This window comes from Camelus bactrianus, chromosome 26 (assembly GCF_048773025.1).
Source record: "Camelus bactrianus isolate YW-2024 breed Bactrian camel chromosome 26, ASM4877302v1, whole genome shotgun sequence".
Lineage (NCBI taxonomy): Eukaryota > Metazoa > Chordata > Mammalia > Artiodactyla > Camelidae > Camelus > Camelus bactrianus.
The window spans coordinates 2,248,756-2,269,377 of NC_133564.1; the positions used below are offsets into that span (position 1 = coordinate 2,248,756).

Consider the following 20,622-nt stretch of genomic DNA (forward strand, 5'->3'; position numbering starts at 1 on the left):
AGCAATTCAGCTGAACACAGGCTGACTCGCGCCCTCGTGGTCTGTGACACGCGGACCGCTCTCCCGCAGCCACCTGACCCCTTTCCCGGGAGACCCCACATTGCACTTCCACGGCCAGAGGCACCGGCCCCGGGCAGGAGCTAAAGGCCTGCCGGGCGACAGAGCTGAGAAGCCTTTGGGGCTAATCCCCGGCTCCGAGCTGGAGCTTCCAACCCGCGGTCCAGCTGACACCGACCGCCCATGCGCAGGAGGGCCAGCAATCCGCTCTGGGTTCTGCGAGAGAAGGTGGGGCAGTGAGGGAGGGAAAAGATGGGAGGGGGAGGAGAGGAGGGAAAAAGTGGAGGGAGACAGATGGACAGGAATAGCAGAGAGAATGGAGGGATCCTGAAAGGGTAAGGTCCTAGCGAGGATGGAGAGAAAAAGCTTTACATCTGGTGGCACCCTGAAGAAGGCGGCAGTCCTGCCTCTGTACCCTTCTGTAACACTTCAAGGCCCGCAGCTCAAGTTTTACCTCCCTGATCCAGCCCTCCATCCGATGCTGCTGCAGAACCCCTACGGGTATCACACCTGTTGCCCCCACGCGGAGCAGGGTTTTCTGTTGGTCTGGGAACCAAGCACCCGCAGGTGTTGTCGCTCAGAACTACCTTGGGAAGAGTACATATTCCCCTTTTACACGCTGGGAAACAGGCAGGCACGATCTTTGCCTTAGCTCCACTGTCCCAGGTGTTGGGCTGGCAGGGAGCGGGGTGGTTCAAGATCAGAGCCCCAGACAGAGCAGACTGCCTGAGTGTTGGTGCATAGTCCCCATCCGTCCTGGGTAAACCACACTCCACCCTAGTGGAACCATCAAGGGCTCACAGTAGTTCCCTGGGTGTGGGAGAGCTGTCCTCATGTGAAGGAAAAGCCCAGCTGGGCTAACAAGCTAAGTCACAAATCTAAGTGTGATGTGTCAGTTTACTGATCTAAATTCTGCTGGGCTAACTCGTAAATCTGAAGTTTAGTGTCAGTTTACTGGGCTAACAAGCTAAGCCGTAAATCGAAGCTCAGCAAGTGTCTATTACAAGTTGACAAGCACCAGTGTGCTGATTCCTTGCTTTTTGTTGCTTGAGCCTTATTGGCTAATACACCCTTACTTGTAATTAACCCTTTAAAACTTCATGTGTATGTCTTGGAGGTGGGTGCTCAGAAATTCGGAGCAGAAGCCCCTCTGAGCCCGCCGGCATAATAAATCTGAGTACGCCAACACTCCGAGTGGTGATTGTTCCTTGGCTGGCCTGTTGTTTCCATAACACTCAGTTCCAGTGCCCAGCTTGCTAGGTATATAGGAGTGCTACCAAATCCAAATTCATTCTCTTCAGTGCAGGACAGGCCAATAAGTTGGGAGACCAGGTGTTGGGGTATGGAATAGCAAGTTTCTGTAGACCTAGATGGCAAACTAATGTCCTGGAAAACCATCTCCCCAAGTCAGAATTCAGGCTCTTTTCCTACGTGCTTGGTTGTTACAATCTTCTTGGTGTAGGAATTCCTTCTTGTTAGAATCCTTTGTTCTTGCAGCTATCTGCCTGGGTCAAATCTCTGTAAACCTCTAACAAAACAAACGTTATTTTCTATTCTGCAATTTCTAATCTTTTTATGAATGAAAATGTGTTAAATATACTTAAAGATCAGAGACTTCAGAATAGGTTCTCCTGTATATTTCAGGCTCTAAGCAACATTGTTTTACAAGCAAGATGAAGCCTAGGAGACAGAGCATAGGGTTAAAGTCAAAGGAAAAGATCTAATATGGAGTCAGATTTGTTCTGTTCTATTACCCAGGCAGAAGCCACTTGAGGATTTAAATCCCTTTAAGTTAAAAATAACTAAAACTTTAAAGGAATTTACATACATAGGTGGGAATGTGCATAGCATATCTGGAAATGCACCCAAAAGATAGTAAACAGTGGCATCTCCAGGGAGGGCCGGAAGAACAGAGGATGAGGGAAAACTTCTTTCACTTGTGTATTTTTGTGCTGTTTGAATTTTTTTTAACCATTTGCATGTATTTCTTTTTCAGTTAAAAAAATGTGTAATGGAGCAAAGGAGTAACTAGCTCAGCAAATACAGCAGCCATGGAATCACTGAGTCTTCACTTTTGATTTAAGCCAGGAAGCATTTATTGACTCTCAACTATGTGCCCAGTGCTGTTTTAAGACTTCTTTTATTATTATTATTATTATTATTATTATTATTATTATTATTATTATTATTATTTTTATTATTACTATTTTTATTATTATTATTATTTTATGAAATAATAACAAGGTATCCCTCAACCTTGCCCATGGCTGGTGGAAAACCAACTGAGTTTTTATTGAGTTGTTTTCCAAGGAGTAGAGATGAGTTATAAACTGAACACATCTTCAGGGCAAAACAGTCGGAGTGGTTTTCCAGCACTCCAGACAGCTATGAAGGGTTTTCAATAAAGGTGCCCAGAGGCTGAGAGAGAAAGCCTCGAGGACCCTATAAAAAGCTGCCCAAACTGTCTTCTCCATGGCAATACTGAAATAGGAAAGAACAAATCTGACTCCATATTAGATCTGTTCCTTTGACTTTAACAAAGCCAAGTTAATACTCTCCGGTCTTTTCATGGGTTATGATGTCACAGAGGAGATGGACAGGTCAACAAGGAACCACTCTGCCGTGATCACGGAGCCGGGGAGTGGGATGGGCGGCAACATGTGTGACGCAGCTGTAGCCGTGCCCGCGTTTCTAGGCAGGTACCCAAAGTCGCCTCGACAAGATGTCAAACACTTGTGCCCACGTCCTCATCACCTGACATGTATTAAAGAGAAATGGAAATGTATAAAAGGCCAATACCCTTGGTGGGTACACCGTCCTAAGTGCAAAGTCACAGTTTGACAACTGGCCATCTCGGTTCCCTGGGCTTCATTCTTGGAGAACCTTAAAAACCACTCCTCTGTCCTTAAGAAGTGCTGCATATTTGTCCTATCTTTGGCTCAGGGATGGAGCAGGTTCAAGTGAACTTTAATGTCTGCACAGATTTGACTGTCTTTCTCCAGGTTCACTTGTCCATTCTAAAGAGGCCTGAGCTAAGTCCATCCTCTGTAAGATCTATTCCCTCCAGTGACTACTCATTGAGCCTGCAATTAAGGGCCAGCAGAACAAGAATGTCCTTAGCTAAAAAGTTCACCCACCCTTCACTGCTTTCTTAATCTCCTCTCCTGGCTAATTGCAACAGACTATCACCTCCCTCCACCAAGCTCCCCAACTATGTCAGTTTGTCTCCCCAAAGAGAAGGTAAGGTCCATAAAAGAGGAGACAACTCCATAGTCACCTCTGAATTCCTAGCATAAAGTAATGTTAAGAAATAAAACTATGATTATGGCTTCTTTCCTTTAAAACCTTTCTGGTTATTTGATAGAGACCTTGGAAGACAGGTGTTTGCAGTCAAGTATCTTGATCCTCAAGACTCTGGAGCCCTTTTTCGGAATGGCTGCTCACTGGTTCATTCAAACCACAGCTTCTCATTCCAGGAGTAGCTGTGATTCTCTGCCAGGAGTTTGTGGTTACTCTCATGCCAGAAGAGCTTTAAACTATATCCTTACTTTGGATTTGTTATTTTTCCCCTCTTCCAAAAAAATTGACTTTCCTTACTGTCTTACCTTGAGGAATTTTTTTTCATAGTTAACCCTTTAGTAAACCATGCTTCTCGGGATGGGCTTGGCCTTACATATGATCAGTCATCCAACTCCCAGTGTGAGAAGACTCGGGCTCAGCTCCTACCCTCCTGTCAAGGCAACTGAAACTCAGTACAGGAGCCAACAGGCACCCCAGGGCTTCTAAGGCTCGTGTATCACCCAGAATTCCTGCTTTCTGGTTTGTCTTGGCTTCTGAGGATTTCCCCTCACTTTCTTCACAATTAGCTGTGCAGCTTGAAAGATGAAGAAGGAAGGTTTTATTTCTTAATCAGCATTTTAAGAAACTTGTGTAATGAAGGTTTTCACGAGTTTCTAGAACCCTTCGTTGCCGAGACAGAAAACACACTAGATATTTTCTAAGTTTAGCTATCATGTGTATTTTTTCTTTTCTTTTGTTTTCTTAACTGCAAATAGACATTTTTTAATTTAAAAAAATAAGGCCCCAAATAGGATAGAGACTTGAAGGGGCATACAAAATTAAAGGGCAAAGACAGAAAAATGATATATACTCTACAAGTTTAATATAATACTTACACTATGGATCAGATCAGCAATTCTCAGTAACAGCTAATTGAAATATGTCCATGAGGTAAAACGTCTCTCCTGTCAGGAGATGGCTAACAGAAAATAGAATTAAAACAACAAACTAAAATTCTAAGTCTGGCGAGGTACAGAATTCTACCAGCTAAATGTGTCTTCTTCTGGAAAAGAGGGAGGCTCACCAGCTCTTTACTGTGGAGCCTGAGCCCAGGGGATGGCGGTGAAGTGAGCTCTGTAAGTACCCAATAGCAAACTTGTGATGAATAAAGAGATGTGAGCTTTGATGACAGAGATGATACTACTATTCACTTGTCCTGTAAAGTATGTCTTCACGTTCAGTGATCAATACCTCGGCGTCCTCAGGGATTAAGATTATAGGAAAATTCACAGCCCGGGCCCAGACCTCCTCTTTGAGCTCATGACAATGCACTTAGATGTCTCAAAGGCAATTCGAGCTCCACCTGCAAAGAGCTGACTTCACGGTGCTCCTCCCATAGCCGTCCTACCCAGGGCCCTTGGTCGGGGGGCAAGGTCTCCCTGCCTCTCCCAGCTCAGGCCCATCACTCACAGATGTGACTGGACCCCACCTTCAGGGCCCAGATTTCCTCAGTCACCGAGTCCCACCACCCACACCTGACCTACCAGGTACTCACTGGCACTCACTCAGCACTGACTCTGTGCTGGGTACCACGCTGCACACTGTGCACACGTTATCTCACTGGATTGCCACAGCAGTCCTGGGAGGTCGGTACATCAGTTCTTCAATTGATTAGATAAATTGTTTACTTCCTTGAGTGCATCATCCAAAGTGACACAGCTACTCAGCCACAAAACTGGGAGTGAAAACCACTTGAAAATTCTACACTTCTACACCTGGCAGCCACCCTAATCTGACTCATCACATCACCTCTTGCAGAGCCTTCTAAATGTTTCTAAGCATTCTACAAGACAAAAGTGATCTACGAGAGCACCCCACTCCCCTACTTAAGATCTGTCAATGACGGCCCACTGCCCTTAGGAGAAAGCCCCACTGGGCCTGAGCACAGCCCAATGGCCCGGCATCCGTGTTCCCTGCGCGGCCTTGCCGCCTCACCCACCACACAGATCTACACGTGCCGTGTCCAAGACAGGGATGCTGACTCCGTACAACCCGGGGCTCGTCTCACTCAAACAATGATCACCTTCTTCAGTGTTCACCCTCTTCACTGCTGACGGTCAGAAAAATATTTTCTCAGGATGAATCAATATCTTTTTCCTTACAACTTCCTGTCATTGATAATGAGCTCCATCCAAAATACAGAAGACCTAATTCTCAGTCTCCTTATCTGTAAAGTGAGAATAACAAGGAAATATATGAAGTTTTAAGTGAAATAATATACATGTGAGGCTGAGGGACAATTCCCAACATACAGTAAGCACTCAATATGTGCTTAGTTAATATTAATAGGAATATATTGCATTCCAGCAACATTAACTCAATGTTTTATGGCTTTGTCCAACAGACTACAGACAAACATTTGGACGAACACCTTTGAGCAGATCAGCCCAAGCGTGCTGGGAGAGGTAAGCACTGACTCCAGTTACAGCTGCAGCCAACCAGCACTACGGGGCTGGGGCAGTTTGCTCAAACTCTTACATGTTGCTTGAGAATTTAGTTGTCATTAATGAATAAAGACAGGTGTTCTTTAGTCAAAATTCCTGAAACATATATCTTCAAAGATTGATGCAAATTTGATTTCAAGTACAACACTCTCACTAGAAATTATTTGAAAATGATAGTCTTAGCTCCTCTGCACATCAAAAGGGCATGATCTTAATGTATCTGACTACACCAAAAGTGTTGTTTAAAGGAATTTAAGATGAAGCGATCCTAAATAAGCTCTCAGTATCATCTTCACAAAGCCCCACCCAAGGGTCTCATTTCTCACTTCCACATAGGTGTTCAGGTAGCTTAACCTGGGTCTTGGTTTCTTATAACATGGGGGTGGGAAGAGTTGTGGATAGATTTATGTAGCAAATATAAACCTAGGGTATTTGCTGTGTAGAAATCCTAGAAATAAACAAATTAATATATAGTCCTACCCTCAAGAAGCTCAGCCTTTCCATTTACAACAGCATTAAAAATAAAATGAGAGATACATTTAACAAAAATTTACAAGATTTGTACATTGAATATTTTGATGTATCACCGAAATAATACTTAAAAGACCTACATATATGGAACACATCCCATGTTCATGGAATGGTAGACAATATTGTTAAAAATGTTAAGACTCCCCAAAGTGAGTTACAAATTCAGTGGAATCCTTATCAATATTCCAGCTGACTTCTTTGCAAAAATTGAAAAAGTGATCCCAAAATTCATATGGAAGTGCAAGGGGCCCAGGTCAGCCAAAACAATCTTGAAAAAGCAGAGCAAAGTTGGAGGACTCACTTTAAAGGGTACTAAAAAGCTATAGTACTAAGTCAGAATGGTACTGGCATAAGTTTGGATAAATAAATCTATGAGACATAATAAAAACCCAGGGGGAAAAACTTACATTTACAGTCAGTTTTCCACAAGGGTGTCAACAACACTCCATTGAAAGAATAGTCTATTCAACAAATGGTGCAGGGAGTGCTGAGTATCTGCAGGCAAAAGAATGAATCTGGAATCTGGACCCCCATATTTTAAATAAATAAAAATTAATTCAAAATTGATCACAGACAGAAACGTAAAAACTAAACCTATAAACTTTCTAAAAGAAGACACAGTATAAATCTTTGTGGTCCTAGGATAGGCTTTGGTTTCCTAGATACAATACGAAGAGCACAAGTGATAGAAGAAAAAAGCAGATAAACTGGACTTCATCAAAGTTAAAACCTTTTTGTTACAAATTACATCATCAAGAAAGTGAAATGACAGGGGAAGGGGGTATATCAAGTGACAGAGTGCATGCTTAGCAAGAAAAATAAAATAAATCAATACATCTAATTACCTCCCCTGTAAAGAAATTGTTTTAATGCTTAAAAAAACTAAAGTGAAAGGACAATCTGCAGAATAGGAGAAAAATTTTGCAAAGCATGTATCTAAGAAGAGACTAGTATTCAGGATATATAAAAAATGCTTACAACTGAACAATACAAAGAAAATCGACCCAATGTTTAAATTTGCCAAGGATTTAAATAAATACACAAATGCCCGATAAGCACATGAAAAGAAGCTCAGCATCACTAGCCAAATCAAAATCAAAATGAGTTCTCATTTTACACCCACTAGGACGGTTTTAATCAAAACATGGACAATAACAAGTGTCGTTGAGGAGGCAGAGATACCTCATTTGCGGCCAATGGAAAGGGACAATGGTGCAGCTTCTTTGGAGAAGTCTGGTGTTTCCTCAAAAGGTTAGAGTTATATGGCTCAGCAATTCCACTCCTACATGTAGAGTCATCCCTCAGTATCCTCGGGGGGTTGGTTTCAGGAACCCCCCCACCCTGGATACCATAATCCAAGGATGTTCGAGTCCCTTTACAATCAGCCATCTGGATCCATGAAGTGGAAATTACAGATATGGCAGGCCAACTGTACAGCCAACAGAATGAAAACATATTCTCACAAAAACTTGCACATCAATATTCATGGCAGTATCATTCAGAGTAGCCAAAGGTTACAAACAATATCCATCCATCAATGAACGGATAAACAAAATTACCAAGAATAGGCCCACAAACTTTGGTCATTGAATCTTTGACAAATGAGGTGAGAACATACAATGGAGTAAAGACAGCCTCTTCAGCAAATGGTGTAGGGATAACTGGACAGCTGCATGTAAATGAATGAAGTTAGACTACTCCCTCACAGCATACACAAAAATAAATTCAAAATGGCTTAAAGACTTAAACATGTAGACAAGACACTATAAACCTCTTAGAAGAAAACATAGGCAAAATATCTGACATACATCTCAGCAATGTTCTCCTAGAGCAGTCTACTCAAGCAATAGAAATACAAGCAAAAATATACAAGTGGGATGTAATTAAACTTACAAGGATTTGCACAGCAAAGGAAACAGTAAGCAAAACTAAAAGACAACCTATGGAATAGGAGAAAATAGTTGCAATAAATGAGACTGACAAGGGCTTAATTCCCAGAATATATAACACCTTTTACACTTGATAAGAAAGAAAAACAAACAATTCAATTCAAAAATGGGCAGAAGGCCTAAAGAAGCTTTTCTCCAATGAAGACATACAAATGGCCAATAGGCACATGAAAAAATGCTCAATATCATTATCAGAGAAATGCAAATCAAAACTGCAATCAAATATCACATCTCACCAGTCAGAATAGGCATCATTCAGAAGTTCACAAACAATAAATGCTGGAGAGGCTGTGGAGAATAGGGAACCCTCCTACACTGTGATTGCAGTTTGGTGGAGCCATTGTGGAAAACAGTACAGAGGTTCCTCAAAAGACAAAACATTGACCTCCCATATGACCCAGCAATCCCACTGCTGGGCATATATCCAGAAGGAACCGTAATTCAAAAAGATACCTACACCCCAATATTCAGAGCAGCACTATTTACAATAGCAAGACATGGAAACAACCTAAATGTCCACTGACAGATGACTGGATAAAGAGGTTGTAGTATATTTGTACAATAGACTACTATTCAGCCATAAAAAAATAATAAAATAATGCCATTTGTAGAAACATGAATGGACTTGGAGAATGTCATTCTAAGTGAAGTAACCCAGAAAGAGAAAGAAAAATACCATATGAGATCGCTCACATGTGGAATCTAAAAAAACAAACAAACAAAAACATAAACTTATCTACAGAACAGAAACAGACACACAGACATAGAAACCAAACTATGGTTACCAGAGGGGAGAGGGTGTGGGAAGAAATAAATTGGGAGTTCAAGATTTGCAGATACTGAATATGTATAGAGTAAACAGCAAGTTTATACTGTATAACACAGGAGAATATATTTAATAACTTATAGTAACTTATGTTGAAAAAGAATATGAAAATGAATACATGTATGTTCCTATATAAATGAAGTGTTGTGCTGTACACAAGAAACTGATGCAAATTTATAAACTGACGCAACATTATAAACTGACTAGAATTCAATGAAAATATTTTTAAATAGAGAAAAAACGAAAAAAAAAAAGAAAAAGGATATTATAAAACCAAAAGAATAAAGTACTGACTGAGGATACAACATGGATGGACCTTGAAAGTTTATACTAAAATAAGCCAGACACAAAAGGGCAAACAGTGCCCTTTTAGGTGAACTGTATCTAAGCCTTTATTGTACTATTCCAGTAAATTTTCTGGAAGTTTGAACTCTCAAAATCAAAATAAAATGTATTATTCATTAAAAACCTAAAATGATTCCTCACAGGAGGGCTTTAATTATTAAATGCAGAAATGCATGTAAAGCTCCTGGAACAACAATTTACACGTCCACACACAGTCACTGCTGTCACTGCCACTCAGAGGGTGGTGCCAGCGCTGATGAGGGCTGCCTCCAGTTGCTCCCCTGCAGACAGGAGTGAGGGCCTGGGCTCTGACAGGAAGGGTGACCGGGAACATGGGTTAGACAGAGCCACGCCCCAGACTTTGTATTACCCAAGTTTCTTATACAAACTGCTCCATGTAACATAAACACGCTACAGGGATGTATCTTACGACACAGGGAATATAGCCAATGTTTTACAATAACTATAAATGGAGCATAACAATAAAAATTGTGCAATTATTGTACACCTGAAACATATCATATTGTAAATCAGCTATACTTTTATAAAATGTTAAAAAATAATTTTAAAATGTTATCACTTCAGTATTCAATTCGGTTTTTAAGTAACTAATAAACAGCTTAGAATGTATAAAACATTTAAGTGTGATAAGTTTGTTTACATATTTATTTACTTTCAGCCTCCTGGTAAAAGAGGAATTAAACAATTTTTAACACAGCTTAACAACCATAACAACAAAAAGACAAAAGTTAGAGTGTAGAGAAAATGGAGATTCAATACTTAAATTAAACCAGGGGGAAGTAAACTCATAAAAACGAATGCCATGAAGTCAGGGTAAGTGTTAAAGGCCGACTAGAAATTCAGCCGTAAGATTCTTGGCATCTAAAGCAAAAAGTAAAAGATGATGGGGCGGGTGGTAGAGCTCAGTGGTAGAGCGTGTTCTTAGCGTGCACGGGGTCCCAGGTTCAACCGCGAGGGCCTCCTCTAACAGATAAATACACCTAATTACCTACCCCCCCAAAAGAGCCCCAATGAAAAGAAAAAGAGAAATTTCTTTCCTAAGAAAACCTGATGTTAAATTTAGATTAAATAATTGAAAAAAAAGAAAGAAAAATAGAAAAAGATGAGTGACACAAGTGATAATGCCCGTGAGATAAATCTGCGGTGGCTGCTGGCACTTCCCCATGTCCCACGTGGGAAAATCTGAAACATCCTTCTCACCACTCAGAGTCATCATCAGCCCACCCCACCCCTCTCCCTGTTAAATGCAGGAGCACAGGCGGGGCCCGGCCTTTGCTCTCTCTGTGTCAAGACAGTGAGACAGGATGGAAGGGGCCAGAGCACAGCCATTCAATGAAGGCCACAGCAATTAACATCAAAATGGTGAAGGATTCAACCCCCAGTAGGCCTTGAGGCTCAGGATGAAGAGATTTTACTTCTAGCAGATCTTGAGCTTCATTATACACCCGTTGTAATAGTAACATGGTGAATAACACGCCCCAAGGCACCATGGCCATCCCAAGGCTAGCCACAAAATATCAAACGGTGGGAAATGGCCAAATCCCAGGGAATCCCAGCCCCTTGCCCTTAGGCTGCTCCTTCTAATTATTAGCATATAAAACAACCAAGCCCATGAAAACCAGCAACACAGCGCCACCTCGCGGTCATCACTCTCTCTCCCTCTTCGGAGAAGGCCCACACTTTGTCTGTGGAGTGTGTACCTACTTTTAATCTGAGCACCCAACCCCCACACCTCGTGGCATTTCTCCTGCCTTTCAATGTGTCTCTGTGAATAAATCTACCTTTACTCAACAGTGGCTTGCTCTTGAAACCTTTCCTGCATGAAGCCAAGGACCCACGTCTGGTGGGGCACATTCCAGGGGCTCAACCAAAGCCTGGGACACAGCCCTTCCCATGCCCCACATATGTTTTCTTGTATCAACAGGACTGGGATGTGAAGGGAGTTCTGAGGCCCCAGCTAAGGGACAGAAGTAGCCCCCAGGACCAAAATGGCGGGCAGCCCCTCCCCCAGCAGGGGCCTTGAGGTCAGCCCGGTTCTCTGTGGTTCTCTGTTGTGCTGACTCCCCAGCCAGAGAGCGTTCTCCTAGGCCTGTCCCCACAAAACCCTTATCTCCAAAATGCAAGCACATCATGTCACAGTACTCTTATTCAACCAGGAAATTTTCAGCCCACTTTTTCCTTCCCTAGTAAAGAATCTATCTGTCCTCCCTCCCATCCCACCACTTCTTTCTTTGTGAGAACTCTGTACTCCCCATACACCATCCTGAACGCAGGTGCCTTGCTGGCTGGGACCGAGATGTTTCAGTCTCACACAGCCTGCATCCTTTCACTTTCCCCTTTCTACCTTAAAAAGCCTTTCCTGAGTCTCCCACCCCTCTGATTCTGAACTTCACAAAGTGCTGAGGTTGCATGCAGTCACTGTGTGCATACCTCCCAGGTTTTGACTAGGTTTCCTTCACAAGATCTTCATTAAGGAGCTTCATCAAGAAGTTTAAAGAGTCTTTTCTTACATCGGAGTTGAGGAGCCTGCATAAAATTTAAATGGCCTTGAAGAGAGAGTAAACCAGGGACAGAGAGGTCATAGGTCTTAGTCAAAAGTGTCACAAGGCAAAATGTTCTTCGAAGGCTCAGAGTGGCTTCTGAACACGGAGTCGGGAGGGAGGAGGTGCCAGGCTGTGAGTGGGATGAATGACACTGGGTACGCTACCCCAGCTGGGGATGTATTGGATTTTGTTCTAGTTTTCCAAAGAATTTCTTACCACCTTTTCTCTTATTGTCACATACCATTTCCTACGGATTAAGAAAATCAATGTCAGTCATTTGGGCCACTTGGTAGAAGCTACACGATGCCATTCACAGGGCTGGGATGTAACAGCCACACCAGTCTATGTTGAAAGACCAGTAGGGGTATTTCCAAGGTAATCACGGGCATGCAGCAAACTCCCCAGCTTCAATTACCTCATCTCAAAAGTGGGGCCAATAAAACTACCAAGCAAAGTGCGTGATGATTATGGCCGACATCTGTTTACTAGGTAAGTGCCCGTGACAGCTGACACTGGATTAGGAATGAATATGATCAACGAGGCACAGTCAGCCTGGTTACATGCACCCTGCCTTCATGCCTTGGTGCAGGAGCGGAGTTTGTTTAGCTGAAATGAACGCCCCCAGAGCAGCCCTGAAGGGAAAGCTCCCAGCTCTGCACGGCGAGGCGTGTTCCTTTCCTTCTCTGAGCTGATAACAGTTTGCAGTCGTCTGTTTTTACATTTATCCCTTTAGTACCTGCCTCCCCTCCGGAGTTTTTGCTTAAGCAGAACAGGTCCAGGTTTGTGTTGCTGCCTGCCGGATATTCTGGGCTGGGAGACAGGCGACTCCACGTCTGGCTCTGGTGCTGAACGGAGAGGGCAGAAAGCCCAGGGGCCCATGCTGAACAGAGGCCCCTGCACCCAAAATTATGGTCTGACTTTGGGCAAATTACACCGTCTTCTTTACCCTAAGATTCCTCATCTGTTCATGAAAATAACTGCCCATGGCACGTAGAGCTTCAAGGATTAAAGGAAATCACCAAATTCACAACCTATTCAAGGGGCTGCCAGTACGTCCTCAACAGGCACATGCTACCTTTACGGCTGTAACACACGCTAAGCGGGGCGGTAAGACACAGTGAACACTGCTAAGGGCCTGTTAAGTGTTTCATGTGTGTTATAATACTGTTTAAAACTTACAACAAACCCAGGAAGAAACGAATATTATAATGCATATTTCACAGGTTCACCAACAGTTTAATGGAGGTTACACTCTAGTCCAAGGTCCTTTGGTGAGGAAATGGCGATTTAAACCTGAATCTGAGCCCAGGCCTGGGCTACACCTCTCTCCAATCCACCTCACCACTTGCCTATGAAATCCACCTGTCCAATACACGTTTGTACAGGTCAGCTCTTAAATTCAAAGTGTGCCACCGTTTGTCAATGTTTGTTAATTACCATAAAGTGCTCTCAGAAACCGCTACAGAAATGACAGGTTGACCCACATCCCTGCCAACAAAGAAGAGATATTCTGCCTTGCGTTCTCCTGTAATGTGCAGAAACCCTTCCCTACACCACCAAATTCAAATGTATGCTTCCTCCATGTTTATGTTTGCACACGGCTTATTAAAGTAGAAGGTACCTGCAGTAATTCCATCTCGTTTCCTTTGCAAGTTTCCAGATTATCCACAATCAGTCTGTGAATGAAAATACTACAATGTGAATTAAAATACTACAACCATGTCAGTAAACAAAGAATGCTGAAACCAAGTCATCAAGGCTGCCGCCACCCCCCAGTGCGGACAGACCTGAAGCCCAGCCTCTACAGCCACTCACAATGCTGCCCTCTGAACAGACTGAGAATAAGAAGACAGGATAATTGCCCTAGATAGCTAGGTGCTTGTCTAAAGAATGAATCCAGTGAGGTCAAATGATACATACAAAGGCACTAAATTCTTTAACTTGAGATGCCTGGATTTCTTTAGATAACAAGCAATCTTTTATTGTTCCAACTCCCTGGTCTTTGTTGTAAAGCTGCCATATAATCCTAGTTCCTCCCCTACTTCTTGGGAGCAGTCCCTCAGACAGATTTGAAGGCTGTCATCCCGCCTCGAGTCCTCCCGCCTAATAAAGTGTAACTCTAAACTTTCAGGCTACACATTTTTTTCAGTCGACAAGTCCCAGAATAGACACAACTCATCAATTCTGTAATGGAACACACTGGATCAGGAACCAAAAGCGTGTTCTAGTCCAGAAAAACTACAGGTCCCTCATTCTTTCTGTCATTATACAATCCCACCAGAACTCATTAATTTGCTGTCTGCTCATCTGGCAACCAAACTCAGAGAAGAGTCAACTCAGCAGAGTGCCGTGCCGGGGAGAACACCCCGCAGCAGCATGGCGAGCTTCCTGCCCTCCCGCATGCTCTGCTGACGCCTAGTGTCCTCCGTGGAGACCAGGCCAACAGAGCTGTTCCCAACAGCTGCAAAGTCCCACACATTAAATAAAAGCATTTTATTTTATACGATATGTTACGTATATAACCATCTCTGAAGACAGCTTTGCAAGAAGCCCAAATCTTCAACATTAATCTGCAAAGGCAAATGCTGCCCCCAAGGGAAAACAAGTCTTAAAACGATGCTAAGGCCTCCAAAGTCCTCTCCAGGACCATCAATCAAACTGCCTGCAGGCCTGCAGCTGCAGGCGGCTACATGTCTGTTTTTAAAGCAACCCCTTCCTGCCGTCAGGTGCTACAATGTCCCTCTACGCCCTCCCATCTGAGGGTAAGAGCAGCCAATGCAGAACCTTGCAGGGAAGCACTGACAGGACTGGACACAGAGGATCAGAGCTAAACTAAGCCTTCTGATGACACGAGCTTGTCACTGTGTCATTTTACAGATGAAGATATATAGAGAGAGGTGGGGTGATCTTGCTCAAAGTCACACAGCTAATAAGTGGCAAAGTCTGTAACCCAGCTACACCCTCCGGTGTGACGCCCCCGCTGGGACACCCACAGGGTTCTCTCGTGCCTGCCGGACCAGTCCTTTACTCTCACTCATAACCCACCACAGCTTCTGACACTAGCCTGCCTTTTCAGCCTCTTCTCCCTCTAGTTTCTCAGAAACAAGGCTGCTCGGGACACTGTGTGACTTCCAGCTCCCCAAACCCTCCGTGCTCAAGGTGGTCTTGCCTGTGCATCCAGCACCCTGCTCAGAGGCTCTTCCTCCACTGCAGGAGGACGTTTCCACTCTCCGAAGGGACACCCCCTCAGGGAAGCCCTCTTTTCGCCCTCAGCAAGGCAGGTGTCCCAGGCCTCATCCCGAGCTGCCCCATTAGGACTGTGGGTGCCCAGGTTTGCTAGTCAGAGCAGCAGCCTCAGAGTCAGGGTTTATGCCCGGGTCACCCTGCAAACCTACTGCCCGCCACACAGCCCCCAGCCAGGAGGTCACCTGGAAGTCGCAGCAAGTGCCCCACCCAATCCCGAAGTCTCATCATTTGCCAGCACCGCTGATGACTGGTCTCCAACCTTTGGTCAGTTTTGCACAAAACAGCAGCTTCCACTGTGAAGCAGGGGGTTTTCTCTTCTGCTCCCCATCCTTACTGGAAACGTCAAGGGAAACCAAAAGGCCTTTTCTCAACCCTTTTCTGATGACACCCTCCCAACCACAATATTCACATGCTCAAGAGCTTTGGGTCCACGTGGTTTTGTTTCCCATACGCTAAGTGGCTCAAAACACTGCGGGATTCTTTCTCTTTTGAGAGTATTTGTTTGTACTGAGTTTATCGGCTTTAATCACTTTTTGTGTCTCCCTTCAGTGTCCCTAGCAGTTGCCACTTCTTACTCCCTTCAGCAGCCTCCCTCCCAACATCTAGTCTAGGAAATCAGCTGTGATCATGGGCCCGGGGGCAGTCACAGAAGATGGAACTAAGGCACAGAGAGGCGACATAATTTGCCTGAGAATATCAGCTTCAAGCCCCAACACTGTGTGTCACCTCCCTCTGTTTAACTCTTATGCTAAACTAGTTAACTTTTTATACATTATGGTTGTAAACAGATGAGGTATCAAAATACATACAAGGACACACATCAACTCTATGATGTTCATTAACTCCACTATTTTGTTTCTATTTATTTTATTTCTGTTAAAAAAAATTAGGAACCTCTGCAGTCAATATAGCAAAATGTTAATGGGTTTTAAATCCAGAATGTAGAGGCGTAAGTGTATCATTAATCATAATTATTTGTATGCTCACAAAATGATTTGACAGTCTCTCTCCCCTCCCGCTACTCGCTACTGGCTCTCACCTGAGCTCCCAGACAACACATCGAGCAGCCTTTCACTTTACACACAGCTGAACTCATCAGTTTTCCCCCAGAGCTCCCTCTTCAGCTTTCCCTCCTCAGAGCACAGCAGGACCATCACTTACCTCATTAATCCACCCAGAAACCTGGGCCTAACTCCATCCTACCTTCACAGACATCATTCATCCTTTCCTTTTTACCATCTAAACATGCCTAAAGTCTGTTCGTTTTTTCCCAGTGACTGTCCCACTGACTGTCCCACCGCTCAGGTGGAAGCCACCAACACTGCCCACCTGGACTCACGAGTCTCCCAAGTGGCCCCACAGCCGCTCTCCCATACTAGACACAAAAGGGATATTGTCACTCCTGTGCTTTTATGACTCTTTTCAAACCTACTGTTCTTAGAAGAAACTCCAAGTTTTTCACCTGGTGAAGGTGTTTGCCATGAAACTTTGAGCTCAGGAACGGCAAGACCCCCCTCCTTCTTGGCCCTCCCCTTTCCCCAAGGCCCAGCCCTCTCCCCCTCAGCCCCGCCCTCTGGCACAGCGCTGGCTCAGGAGGACCTGCTGAGCTACACCAGCCTGTATTCTAACCCTGGTGTTCAATTCTTAGCAAATTGCTTCACTTATCCATACAAATCCAAGGTAGATTAGAAAGATTTTAGATGTTGAGCTAGACTATTGATTTGGGGATTTTGCACTAGCAACCTGCAAGTACATGTTCTAATGATTCTGTCTTCTTAAAACAACACCCAGATTTAAGGAGTTATTTGTGGAATGTCTTCGGAGTAAAAGGGACTGTACTTTTACAGACTTTATGTTGTATAACATGAACAGCACGGACAGGGTCACAAATGGAACCGCCTCACAAGTGACAGAAGACAGGTGAGAGGCACAAAGCAACAGGTCGCAAAGACGGTAAGAGCAAAGTTGTTTTGCCAACCCCCCCAAAAATGCCTGAAAGAACCAAAAATTCTGAATTTTGAAAGTAAAAGGCTATCATATATAGAAATAAAATAAATGATCCTCTTCATCAGGGTTTCAAAATCTGACTCCAGATTTTTTAGCAGGCCATACTGAATCCTAGCACAGAAAAATCAGATGGACTAGTGGTGAGTAAGTTCCAGGAAAACGGCAGTAATTCCTCCACTTGTGTAAGGACATACACTCACCTGCCGAAGGTGAATGTAGACTGCATTCTGGAGAAATTCGGAAGCTTCCAGGCTCCGCTTCTGGATGCCGAGGACACGGACAGCTTGGAAGCATGCTTCTAACTCAGTGACCGGAATTCTTACACTGCAGGGGGAAAAGGAGGCCCTCAGTCGATAGCAGAGATGTTCCTGTCGTGTATCACATTCCGTGCCTCAGGGACTCAGTGCCTTGCAGCAGCCCGGCCCCAGGCGAGGACCCGAAGCGTGGCCCACCGAAGCAGGAGGTGCACTGTGCTTGAGAAATCCCATCCCCGATGGGGGCAAGAGGGGCTGGTGGGGTTGAGTGAACCTATAAATGCCCACAGAAATATGCCTGCATTCATTCAAGTGATACCAGCAACAGTAGCAGGCTATTTAACAAAATTTCAATTTTCAGTGGAAATTTTGCCATTCCTTTCCGCCTGTCCCCTGCACTCTGAAACAGGCTTAGGCTCTCTCACACCTGCAGCTCTGAAGCAATAGTTGTGAAGTCATTTTACTTTGCTGCAAGTGTCCTCGGTCCCCTTGTAACTGTGTCTGTCCTCTCTTAACACAGTCGGATATCTTCCTGGATCTCTACCTGAGTTCCTTTCTCCTCCTCCTCAGATCCTGAGATAAAGGACAAGTGAAGGCACATGACCAGAAAAGGCACTGTTGACTTGACCAAAATCCACAGTGACCCCCTAGGTGAGTGCTGCCCACCCCTTACATTCGATTTTCAAGGTTCTGCACAGGGTGACATCCAGCCCAGAGAGGTGGCCCAGGCCCATTGGAAGCTACGTGGCTTGGGCACGGGGACAGATGCAGGAGCTGGTTCCGGGGTCAGGCCCCTCCCCACCTCTGCTCCCCTCTCTCCCGAGGCCCCGCTGCCAAGCACTCAGGCTCCGTGATCTTAGGTCCTTCTCTTCTACTCTAATCCAAACCCTTTTCCTTTTCCTTTTTTCCCTAATTATCCCCAGCTGGAGTGATTTTTCAATCGCAGTATCTGAAAAAATTTCCTGCAGCCGAAAATGAGGTCTCAAGAAGTCAAAGCACATATGCTACTTCCTGAAGAGTGCCGCTGGCTAGGGGGACCCTCACCAACACTCACGTGGCATCAGACATGTTTCAGGGTCGGCCACCCCCAACAAGAGTGTGCTGTGACCCCTATGCCCGCACAGCATCTCTGCTCACAAAAATATAGTTGGCCCACTTATCGGTTATTAAGAAGCAAAAATACAAAATTGCTCATGTTTCTTACTAAAATTATCTATGAAGCAGAAAAGGGAATTGTAATAGAAAAGAAAAATTTTGACCCCATGTTAGGTCTGTTCCTTTGGCTTTAACCCTGTGCCCTGTTTTCTAGGCTCAGACTTGCTAGCTCTGCACCATTTTTAAAAGAAAGTTGCCTTTAGACTGAAATATCCAGGACAGCCTATTCTCCTGGCCGTGATCTTGAAGGATGCTAATTCATCTGCACTTATGTAGAGATGGCAAGTTGCAAAATAGAGAATAACCTTTGTTTTTTTTTTGGAGTTTTCACAGGGGCAACATGATTTGATCCGCATGGACAGCTGCAAGAACAGCGGATTCAAAGGACAAGCAATTCATACAGCAAGAAGTTTCCAACAACCAATCAAAACCCCGCCCCTTTTTAGTATAAAAGAGGACTCAATTCTGACTTGTGGAAGATGATTCTCCAGGACATCAGTCTGCCATCTTCTGGATCTGCCAGCTTTGCAAATAAAGTCACTATTCCTTGCTCCAACACCTCATCTCCCGGTTTATTGGCCTGTCATTTGGTGAGCAGAATGAGTTTGGACTCGGTAACAAAATGACTGCATTGGAGGTAGTATGTCTCCACTGTTTCCTCGTTTCCAATATGTAACATGCACATTACTTATGATCTAGTGCAAATAATTCATCAAAGACAACCACAAAAAGAAACTATACTCACCCAGCTATCAACACTGAACACAAAACCTGTCAATTTTATATGCTGTTTAAGAACACAACCGAAAAACCTAACATAGGGAGTCGATTCCACGGAAATAAAATTATTTCTACTTCTTCAAAACTTTTTCTTTTCTTTTCTATTTTATTTTGTTTTGCTTATTGAAAAGAAAATAAAAGTCAGATCATTTTATTTCACGTATTTTTGTTATAGCTACATACTTTAAATACTACAGAGACTTAAATTGCAATAAAAAATTGTTCATATATTAGTATAAAGATATATACACAATCAATGGGGATTAGGAATGGAGTGGACATTTACTAAAAATCCACTGCAATCCAGTCTTTTACAAGCATATCCTGGAATATAAGCTCTATTATCCAGGGGTCCTCACCCACATTCTCACTGCTGAGTCCCTTAGTAATCAACTACTAAGGCACCAGCATAGAACCATGTGATCTGTATTTTAGGAATAAATGAGGGAATTGATTCATTCAATTCTAAAACAAAAACCCTAAAATAAATACTGAACTTATTTACAGATAAAGAAAATTGGTCCCTCAAAAAGTAAAGTTTCTTCCTCAAGGTCACAAAGCTAATAAATGGTAAAGGCAAGATTTGAACTAATCTGCCTGATTCTAAAAACTATGGTGGAAATCCCATTAGACTGGGGAGAGTCCATCTGCACAGCCTATCACCCTATCTTTGTTCAGATCTAGCCTTAGACAGCCTGAGACAGCACTCCATTCCTATGGAACTCGAGGGCAAACGATAACATTAAGGATTTTATATCCAGGAATTTCTTAGGTCTCATGTATATAAAGTGTCAGCAGGTCAGCAGAAAATCTCTGGGAACCATTAGTCGGTCCAGACCTTTTTGCTGATTAGAAACTCAATCTATCAGGACATAGTGACCTTCCCATGAGAGGCCACATGGACATAAACTAAAGGCAGCTGAACAATGAAAATTAACAAGACCCTGGAACTCATGCAAGAAGAATCCCTGCCATCCCCCACCCAGTTTCCTCTTCATCCACGTGGACACGAAGACAGAAGACCCGGGTTCTTGTCCAAGTTACACTATCATGGATTCTCACCCATAAAAACTTACAACTCTATGCTGTCATAAGTCCTTTCCAACTCAAATACGATGACACCAA

General features: G+C 43.7%; 1 protein-coding gene across 1 annotated transcript in view; it reads right to left on the bottom strand.

Moving 5' to 3' along the window:
* The window catches only part of LOC141575159 (uncharacterized), a 115,542-nt gene that overhangs the window by 61,699 nt on the left and 33,221 nt on the right, over window positions 1-20,622 (bottom strand). The window contains exon 4 of the mRNA XM_074353779.1: window positions 17,509-17,632. The gene's annotated coding sequence lies outside the window, so the exon portion shown is untranslated. The remainder of the gene's footprint in view (window positions 1-17,508; window positions 17,633-20,622) is intronic.